Raw genomic sequence first — 10,770 nt, 5'->3', positions numbered from 1 at the left:
TCACAAGTTATTTTGCCAAAAAACGACATGAAACAAAATTCAAGGTTATTTGGGCTAGAAGTGGGTTACACATAGCCGGACTATATCTTACTATACTTACCGGACTATACTTAACCGAGACATTGAAATGACGGCTATTGCTTGCTGGGAAGTCATAATAAGCATATTTCCAGTACACACCTCAGGCTTGCACAGTATCGTCAACTCACTCATCAGAATCTTCGGTAATCCTCGGCAAACTTCGACAGTTGGTTGAACCGGCTCATTTGGTTCTTTTTGAGTTGGACGTGCTACTGCGGCTGTGCGTCCTGCATCATCAACCCGGAACTAATATTCGATTCAGTTCTATTTGTGAACTGGCTCGACCGGTTACTTCCTGAGAACCGGCTCAAAAAAAACATTCGTTCAAGAACCGAACATCACTAGTGATGGGAAGTTCGGATCATTTTACCGACTCGGACCTTTGAGTCTCGTTCAGCAAAAGGAACAAATCTTTTTTCGAGTCATTTCATTAATTTTAGCAAAATATCATTAAAATGTTACGTGTTACTTCTCTAACACGTCTATTACTTACGCAAACGTTGATCACACCACAAACAATACAAAACTCTTAATGCTATAAGAAACAGAAAAGATTAATTCAATGTTTATCCTGGGTATTCAGTCTATGATTAGCTCACCTCACCTCTTATCTGACAAGTCTTCGGGTTAAAAAACAAGGTAAACATCATTTTCAAGAAACAAAATGAACATGAAAGGTCTCCATCCATTTCTTTCTGCTCCCAGAGCATAGTGACCGAACTCCAAAGGGGAGAGAAGAACTTAGACTGCTTCAGGCAGAAGAGTTGTGTTATTGCCGGAAAGCTGTGGTCACAAAGAGCTAGTGTACCTAGTTCACTCTGTTTTCACTGATCTGTTCAGCTGAATCCCTTATTCTTCCTTTTGATTCTTAATTTAGGTTGTCAGTGTCCTTGAAGAGGAGTTTCACAAAATGAAGCAGCTGTCTGGTGGTTGGCTTTGCTATAAAGCTGCAGGTATGGAAATTTGTTGATAAGCTTCATTGCATATTGTTAGTAATTGTAATAGCACGTTTAGCTATCCTTCAGCTACTTAAAGTGTTATAATGAAGTGACAAAGTGTTATTTAACAATAGAAGCAGCATGTTGTCAGTATTTCACAATGCATTAATTGTGTTTTCATGTTTTTCATTAGAATGTTGTTAATCGGAATATGTCAATGTAAAAATAGTCTATTTTCTTTCAAAACAAGGTGGGTGTGGCCAGAGAAAACTGACTGTGGTGCCACCTGAGTCAGAGAGCTACACAGCAAAGTCTTTAAAAACAGCATCTAACAATGGCAAGATCACACTCTACATTGTACCGCTACAAGACACAATCGACACTTCGCCACTACCCCCACAAGCAGCTGAATTTGAGAAGATGCCCAAATCCATTTGTAAAAAATGTGGAGTTATGATGCCACTTCAAGTTTTGGCTTTGCACATTGAAAATTGTGCATTAGAGTCAGAGAATGCATATGTAAGTTTTTTAGTTTAAAGGTATAGAATTGCTGATAATTGACTATTCTTTAGGCACATTTTCCCCATTATGTTTTTTTTTTCTTAAAACAGGAAGAAAGTCAAGATGAGGACATCATTTATGTCAGTGAGGAAAAAAAGAACAAACCCAACATGGTTTGTTAAAACAAAGCATTTAAAAGTATAATAATGTTATTATTTTGAACACATTTAGAGCACATTGGATTTGCTTGTTATAGGAACTATGTCCAGTTTGTGGAAGGTCTTTTCCTGAAGACATGGTTGAATTTCACGCTAGTATCTGTGTAGATAAGTATGTTTAACATCAGTTTACACATACATGCTTTACTTTTCTTTACATATGTACAGTGCAGAAAAATGTTGAGTTGTACAAACACTTTACTGTCTGTTTATTTTTAAGCTGCTCTGCAGAAATGGAAATGTTTTCAGAGTGGAAAGAGGATGCTGTAGCCATCCAACAGGCGAGAAGGTGGCCTAGATGCTGTAGCCGGGCCATCCAACAGGCGAGAAGGTGGCGAGGATGCTGTAGCTGGACCATCCAACAGGAGAGGCGGTGAGAATGTGGTTGCCGGACCATCCAACAGCAGAGAAGGTAACAAAGATGCAGGGAAAGAATGACATTGTTAAGAAGATGAAGACATATAATTCACACAGTAGCAAGCAGAATGTTTTGTTTTTGCTTTACTTTAGATTGGAAGATGATTACCGATCCAAAAGAGGCTGCAGATGTCTATTGAAAACAACTACTAATTACTGAAGAGCAGGAACAACCCTTGCATTTCACCTTGGATCTCAGGGAAGACCTGGAGGAGCAGGATAGAGAGATAATTTCTTTGTACAAGCGACCAAATGTCAACTGGGCTAGGCCATTTTCTTGTATGCTGAGAGGTAGGAGGATGCTGTAGCCAGGCCATCCAACAGGAAAGTAGGTGGCAAGGATGCTGTAGCTGGGCCATCCAACAGGCGAGAAGGTGGCCTGGATGCTGTAGCCGGGCCATTCAACAGGAAAGTAGGTGGCGAGGATGCTGTAGCCGGGCCATTCAACAGAAAAGTAGGTGGCGAGGATGCTGTAGCCGGGCCATCCAACAGGAGAGGTGGTGAGAATGTGGTTGCCGGACCATCCAACAGCAGAGAAGGTAACAAAGATGCAGTAAAAAATGACAATGTTAAGTAGATAAAGATATATAATCCACACAGTAGCAAGCAGAATGCTTTGTTTTTGCTTTACTTTAGATTGGAAGATGATTACCGATCCAAAAGAGGCTGCAGATGTCTTCCGAAAACAACTACTAATTACTGAAGAGCAGGAACAACCCTTGCGTTTCACCTTGGATCTCAGGGAAGACCTGGAGGAGCAGGATAGAGAGATAATTTCTTTGTACAAGCGACCAAATGTCAACTGGGCTAGGCCATTTTCTTGTATGCTGAGAGGTAGGCCCTAATATATTTTTTTCTATAGTTCGGGTCATTACATTGTACTTGTAACACTGGCAAATATAAACTTATAAAAACAAATGCAGTGCTTCGTGTTATCTGCCATATTTTATTTCTGTAATTGTCTCTAATCTGTACATATCACACTATCCAAAAAATGTAGTGCAGAATATTAATTTATGTGATGCCTGGTATGTTCACTGAAAAGCATTGCCTTTGTAGTCTCCATGAAATCAAAATAAAAGTTTTGTGGTTTTTAGTATCGGTATGTTAGCCTTAAGGTTATTTAAAAGCTAGTGTGATTCAAAACAGTCTCCCTTCCACCAATAACATTTCTTCTTATCAAATTTCCTATCCATTCAAACAAAAAATTCAAATGAAATTCAGAAGGCAATTTAGTGGGACCTTAAAGGTCCCATGACCTGCTGCTTTTTAGATGCTTTTATATAGGCCTAAGTGGTCCCTAGTACTGTATCTGAAGTCTCTTTCCCGAAATTCAGCCTTGGTGCAGAATTTCAGCCACTACGAGCCAGTCCCACAATGAGCTTTCCTTAGGACGTGCCATTTCTGTGTCTGTAGCTTTAAATGCTAATGAGGAGGAGAGAGGCGGGGCAACTGCCATGCTTCGCTCATTTAAAAGCCATGATGTCTCTCGAGGGAAAAAAAAAATATTGCGCTCGCCTCGCACGGTAGCTCATTTTCTCATGGGCGGGCCAAATTCTCTGTGCGGGCAAAGCAGAGAAAGGGGAGGTAACCTTTCCCCATATGACGACATAAAGGAAAGATTCCAGATTGGGCCATCTGAGCTTTCATTTTCTCAAAGGTGAAGCAGGATACCCAGGGCTCGGTTTACACCTATCGCCATTTCTAGTCACTGGGGGACCATAGGCAGGCTAGGGGAACTCATATTAATGTTAAAAAACCTCATAAAGTGACATTTTCATGCCATGGGACCTTTAAAGGTTTAAAAATATAGAATGCAATAGAGAATTTTTTTTTAAATTATTTGTGGGTAAACTAACCCCTTACTGTCATGTTTAAGGTGATGCCGCCACAGGTGAAGGGGTGAGCCATCAAATTCTTAGTACTGCAGTCCTAAAACTGATACAAGGCTTCAGGATAAACTTTGGTAAGATGTGTTATATTTGACACTGTCTGTGAAATACAGGCTAACGTCTCGTAATCTAATTATGTGATAACGAGCATCAGAATTAGATTTTCATTCATTTCACTATGATTTCGATCTTTGACATGGTCTTACTCCGTCAATATTAAAGATATCAAGGTTATGTTTTCACAGAATGTTCTTCATGGTATGTAAGATTATTGTACATAGAAAGTGATATAATCACACAACTTGTGTTTTCAAAGGCAGTGTCACTAATGTTTGATTCCAATGACAATGTTGACATGCACACAAAAATAGAACAAATCAATATGAATGTATCAATTTTATAAGTGAACATTTATATATTATAGTTCTTGTGTGAGGAAAATACTGAATTTCAATGCTTTCTTCAGGTAACACCGACACAACCTTATTATTTGAGGGTGAGTCAGATCATCTTGTGCCCTCTACATCCCAAATTCTTGTGGAAAGTGACATGTTCCTGATGGCTGGTCACTCCTTCATCCATGGTGGTCCTTGTATCACTGCAGGACTGATCCCTGACAAACATGTTTTACTTGGGCGGCCAGCTGAAACAGCCACAATTCAGCTACAAGACTGCCCAGACCTAGATCATCGTGCAACTATACAGTTGGTATGCAGAGGTTTTCTTTTAAATCACTTGCATGTCATTTGTATGATTTATTTGTTTTATTTAAAAATAAAACCGTTTCCAACAGCTTGAGGGAGATGATGAACTTTCAGATCAGGATAAGGCCTTCCTAGACTTGGCTCTGTCATGGGACCGCCCTGGTGTCACAAACAACAATAGACATTGGCTGTTCAACCGACTCCTGCATCATGCCGTCATTTTTTTTCTTCCTGTTGTCCTCCACAATTTTAAAAGCAATTTTTTTTCTCTAAACAATTTACATCATTCATAAAATGTTTACAGTTTATTGTAGTTCATTTATTGTATTCTATCTTTTACAGTAGTGTATAAAGTTTACAGAAGTGTGATTATTTGTATGTAGGCCTACTCTCTTTAAGAGTAGTTTAAAAAGCATCATATCCAAATATGAATATTTACTTGATTATCTATTGTTGATGTTTTACAGGTCCTCGGAAGGACCATTCGTCAAATGAAACAATTCAGACGTGGTTTAAAGGACACAAAAGTTTGGTCACTGCTGCAAGAACGTCCAGATGTTGTCCCTTTGCTCTTCCCCAGAAACTCAGAAGCTGCCTGCTGTGCTCAGGTTTTACATAAATTGTTGTTCAGTATTGGATAAAGTTACATTAATTTTTAAATGTTTAATGTCTTTTTAACCTTATTCAGACTGTTCTGGATAATATCATATGGCCTGCTGAGGAAGAGGATGATGATGATGATACATACCCACTTCACATAAAATGTTGCATTGCAGAGTACCTCCGTAGTTTTATTGAGAGTGGTATGACATATTCTTTAGGTTGAATTTAGGTTTGTTTCAAAAAAAGAATACAACAAATGTGTTCACTAGAACTTGTTTGCTTTTCTGCCTTAGCACGTGTAGGCAAACTTCAACAACTTGTAAAGTTCTGGGTTGGATGGGAGCTTCCTTCAGCTGGCATGAAGGTTAAAGTGGTCTGTGCTGATCATCCAAGTTCATCAACATGCTTTCAAATCCTCCGACTGCCTGGCCTCTACAGTACATTTCAGGAGTTTACTATGCATCTGGAAGCCTGTATTGCAACATGTGACACTGGATTTGGTTTGATCTAAAGGGGACAATCTGTGCCACTTATGAATTAGTGTAAGGTTCCTAGTTTGCCAAACATTCATAATGTGCTAGATTGTAGAGTTCAAATTGTGTTCTACAAACAACCCCACCTGATAAGACTGTTCCAAAACAATTACTAGTGTTGAATGGCTTAATATGTTTAAAAATACATTCATTTTCATGTCAATGTTATTGTGATTCATGTCACATAAATCAGCCGGTTCATCAATTTGCTAATCTTTAGCATAAATGTTACTCCGGAAGAAATTGTTCGTAGACAGATCTACAAAGATCCTCACCTGTTTATGCCGTTCTGGCTCGATCATTTACTAGGCAGTAGCAGAACTGTGAATAGCTTAAAATACATTTCTGTGACTCCATGTTATTGTTCATTATGAATGAATGTTAATATGTTGTGCAGCATAGTGTACAACTAACAAACTAAAATATTTCACAAACGTTATTTCATTTAAACTGCATTCAGACATTATGCAGATGTTAAGGCATACGGTTTTATGAAATACCAGATTTTTTCTTGAACTCACATTCTTTACATATAAACAGAGAAATGCTGTTGCACATATTCTGAATAAGATTAAACGGACATTTTAAAATAAATGTAATTTTATCCAATACTGAATTTGTTCCGTTTCTGGGGAAGAGCAAAGGGATAACATCTGGACGCTCTTGCAGAAGTGACCAAACTTTTGTATCTTTTAAACCACGTCTGAATCGTTTAATTTAACAGACGTGCAGATGTCAAAAGGTGTAGTTTTATGAAATACCAGATTTTGATACCTTTTTTTAACTCGCATTCTTTACATATAAACAGAGAAATGCTGTTGCACATAGTCTACGACTGAAATATAAATGCCACTGCCAAAACAATCTGATGGTCCCATCGGATCTATCGCAACCGTAAGTTCCCCTTCTGCCTCTGCAGTTAGCGGGCACTATTTCTGGTACTTGGATACCTGAGTTAGGTTCTTGTGGTAAGCCACTGCTTTCCCAGTCAATCAAGGGAATGTGGATGTCCTATGTCGAGGAGATAAAATATATCTTAACCTTTATCACACAATAATAATTGAAATATGTCATGTAGTCCTGCCATGTGTGAAACTTTTTAACTTTGTTAATTTTCAATTCTATTAAATGTTAGGAGACATGCATTCATATAACATACAACACCTCATTTTCTGGAAGACTCGAGACCTGATGTCCTCCCAGCTCCCACAGCTGATTTTGGTGTCAGATTTCCCTCCGGCCAATCCGTGATCAGCAGAGTTTACACGTCACGTTTTGGTAACGGTACGATACGCTTGGAACCCCAACCGAGGTGGTACTAAAAAAAGTACCAGGTACTGTACCCAGTAGAAAACCCCCCAAAAGTGAACCGTACCGAGCCGTACCATGCAGTGGGAAAGCGCCAATAGAGGGTGATTGTCCCATCCATCGCGAAAGGTGTCCAGATGAGCTTGCAGTCGTGGAATGAACACGTAGTGACAACAGAAGAGATGCATACATTTCGACATATCCAGCTGCCCTTCTTCCTCCAACTGATGAAGCACATTGTAGTAGATGTTTGTGACTGCAACTCAGATATCTCTCCAGAGCCTCTCTATTCTGGTAATGTATTAAATGTTTAGTTACAAATGCACTGCACTGAATAAATTGTTAAATGCAGTGGTTTTCAAACTTTTTTGTTGCAAGGCCCCCCTTGTGTGGGGTGCATTACTTTGTGATGATGACCTCCCCCCAATTAAATTTTGGTTGGTGTCTTAATTTTTCTGATGTTTGATTGCACAAAATGTATGATACATTTCTATATTTCATAAAATGCCACAAAAACCGTGGCCCCCCTGGATCCATCTTGAGAACCACTGGTTAAGTGTAACAGAGTCTCACCTTTGGTTGTGGACACTCTTCCCTGCAATGAAGCTGCTTCTTCCTGTACCTTGAACAGAGAACATCATACGGGCCACTTCTACATTTTCAACCCCTTGGTCTCCACTGACCCTAAAAAAAAAAAAGATGTATATAGAATATTTTAAATGTGGCTATTTTACAACAACCATTCCTTTACACTAGTACAAATACCAATTTTACTTCTAATAAAATATGAAGTATGTGATTGCAGTTGTCAGTCTGAAAGACATCGGTACACTCTCAGTCTAGTCAACAGACTAGTTTATCCTCCACTAGTAAAACAAAGTTGAACCAGTGGATGTATGTGTTCAGGATAATATATTGGTGCAGGCTCTGGTACCCTGCTCTAACACATAAGCAAATAAATTATAGGCAATGTTTACCGAAGTGGAAGACCAAATCTTTGAACAGAACGCTGGAAAAAGTACAGGGTGGTTGAAGCCAGATTATTGGTTGCAACATCTAGGTACATGATCTGTGTAACATACGCAAAATAGGCAGTTTCAGTCTAGAGTGTGTGTGATTGTCAGAATGTACTCAGAATAATTGTATGTAGAATATATTAAATCACAAAAAAAAGACTTTTGGCAGGGTTTCACATTTCATATTGTATTGATATCACAATGTCATTTTGATATCTTTAATATTGACTTAGTAAGACAAAGATTGAAATTATTGTTTAGGAAGCCAATGTCCGGTATTTTCTGTGCAAATTAATAAAATTTAGAGTCAATAAATTGTATATAATTTCAGTGAATTTGACAGTTCTATATTGAAATCTATCATATAATCTTTAATTTACAGCTATAAACACAAATTACCTACTTTTGTCATTTTTTGACTACGACTACTTTAAATGTAACCCTGTCTAATTATCGGAGCAAATAAAGACCCTGACATTTTTATGAAGTTGGGTAGTAAAATATACTTACCTTTCTAGAAAAGCCATCGATACCCCAGAAGATCACAATGTTGTATCTATTTTTAGAGAAATTGATATAAAGTTTAAACAATGAAAATCAAAGGTCAGATAATAACATTTCAGTTACAGTTTCAGGATGAGCATATGTATACCGTATGAGCTTGTGGTTGGTATCAATGTGCATCAATGCTCCTGGGCTGGGCACAGAATTTGTCCTACGAACAACACACCCTAACTGTGTCAGTCTAGAAATAATGCCTGCACTATCAACTCGGTGCATGGATGCCCAGATCCTTTCCCACTGCACTCTATGCCCCATAGCCTGCAGCAAACCCTTCACCATTCTATTATCCAGCATAAGGGTGTCTGGATTTTACTGTTGACACTAATGCATCCAGCACTACTGTATGTGTCTCTCACTGCCAACCCTATTTCTGACATTCTCCGTTGTATGGTCCTTGTGCTCACTCCTAGCAATTTTGCAATGCAGGGCACTGGTAGAGACATGGCAATTAGATCCCTAAGACGTTCTTCTGGTAACAGTACTTTTGGCCGCCCAACGTTGCCATATTCACAGTTCACAATGTTGTGAGTACACGGTTGGCTGTGGTTAATCTCACCAATAATCTGAATAACCTCTCAGAGTCCCTCCATTACAGCATGTGGAACATTTTCCTGACTTGAGAGTGCATTTAAAAAAACTAACTCCTGGGTACAGGTAAACTCCAAAAAGTCAAAATTAATTGGTGGTCGATTAAGCAGATGGGACAGCCGCGAATGGAGCCTATCCAATATGGCATCCATCAACACTTCCTTAAAAGACATTACAATGTTAATTCTCAGAGATATTAACAGTTTTAATTACAGAATGTAGCGTCCATTCAGTGGTGCAAGCAGATATATGATCTACATTTCTACATAAATGCTATACCAGCCCTTATGGTTTTACTACAGTTAAGCCAATGGTAATCAATAAGCCATAAAACATGGTTACTACACATTTACTATAAAAAACATGGTTATTATCCTGGCTGACTATAGCCCCGTCAGAATTTTTAATAGCCCCGGTTTAGCCCCATTTCTTTATGAAGTAACTCTGACGTCATCAATATCATTTATTTTCGTAGCACCCCCACATATTGGTCTAGCCCCCCCTTAGCACCGGTAGAGAAAAAATTCTGGCGCCGTGCCTGCGTTTGTGTGTTTTTACTACAGTAAAAACAACGGGGTTTTTTTATGCATTTTCTCTTTTGCAATATTCCTTATAATGAAACGGAATGTGTTTGCTAGGGAGCAGAACAATTTCAGGAGTTTTGTTAAACCTGTCTAAATTACTCTGCCCTTATGCTGAGAACGCTGAAAAGCTGTGAAGAACTTGTGCTTATACATCGAGCATATCAATAGAATGCCATATGAATTCAGCGGGGCTCCTAAAATCATACCCCCCTATATTAAATGCTCATTATTGAATCTAAACACTTGTGCTTTTTTGCAGGTATTCTACAGGACCAGATGTGTCTCCACAATGAGTTTTATGGGTATCTGACTGCCATTGTGGTGAATGGTTTGCTATATCAGGACATTTTTTTTTCCTAACCTGAACAAATGAGTTTGTTGGATCGAACCTCAGTATTCGACTGGGATGAGACATTTCCGCTGGTCCATAAAGTTTCAGCCATTCTGCCATACTTGCCTCACTTGTAGTTTCAGTACTTTCAGTACTCTATCTTTAGCATTGCAGTACTTTAGCAGTTTCATTGAATAGTAGTATAGTATTTGTATTAGTAGTATTGAATTAGTATTTCGTTAATAAAATCGTTTTTATTACAACTGTCTTCCTTGTGCTGGTAATACAGTAAGTTACCCAGTACCAGGTGACTTCCTCCCTCTAACTGAAATGCTTTTTCTTATTTTATAATTCTTTTGAATATTTTATATTGATAAGTTGAAGTTCCTTAGCTGGTGTCTCAAGATAAAAGGCAGGAGAGATCATCTGACCCCCCCCACCTCCCCACCTCGTGTGTGTGTTTGTGTATGTGTGCATGCTGCATACTACACT

At 38.6% G+C, this 10,770-nt stretch overlaps 1 long non-coding RNA gene and 1 pseudogene across 1 annotated transcript; one reads left to right on the top strand and one right to left on the bottom strand.

The window, feature by feature from the left end:
• Positions 1-960: 960 nt before the first annotated feature.
• Positions 961-2,010, top strand: LOC107570395 (uncharacterized). Its single transcript, XR_001607029.1, has 4 exons — positions 961-1,034; positions 1,270-1,558; positions 1,777-1,850; positions 1,959-2,010. It is a non-coding gene; the product is annotated as an uncharacterized lncRNA (long non-coding RNA).
• Positions 2,011-6,667: 4,657 nt separating this feature from the next.
• On the bottom strand, positions 6,668-10,398 carry LOC107570393 (uncharacterized; annotated as a pseudogene).
• Between the last annotated feature and the right edge of the window lie 372 nt (positions 10,399-10,770).

Source organism: Sinocyclocheilus grahami, unplaced genomic scaffold (genome assembly GCF_001515645.1).
Source record: "Sinocyclocheilus grahami isolate Dianchi unplaced genomic scaffold, SAMN03320097.WGS_v1.1 scaffold1452.1, whole genome shotgun sequence".
Lineage (NCBI taxonomy): Eukaryota > Metazoa > Chordata > Actinopteri > Cypriniformes > Cyprinidae > Sinocyclocheilus > Sinocyclocheilus grahami.
Note: the sequence above shows the minus strand (reverse complement) of the source record. Positions and strands in the feature narration are given on the sequence as shown.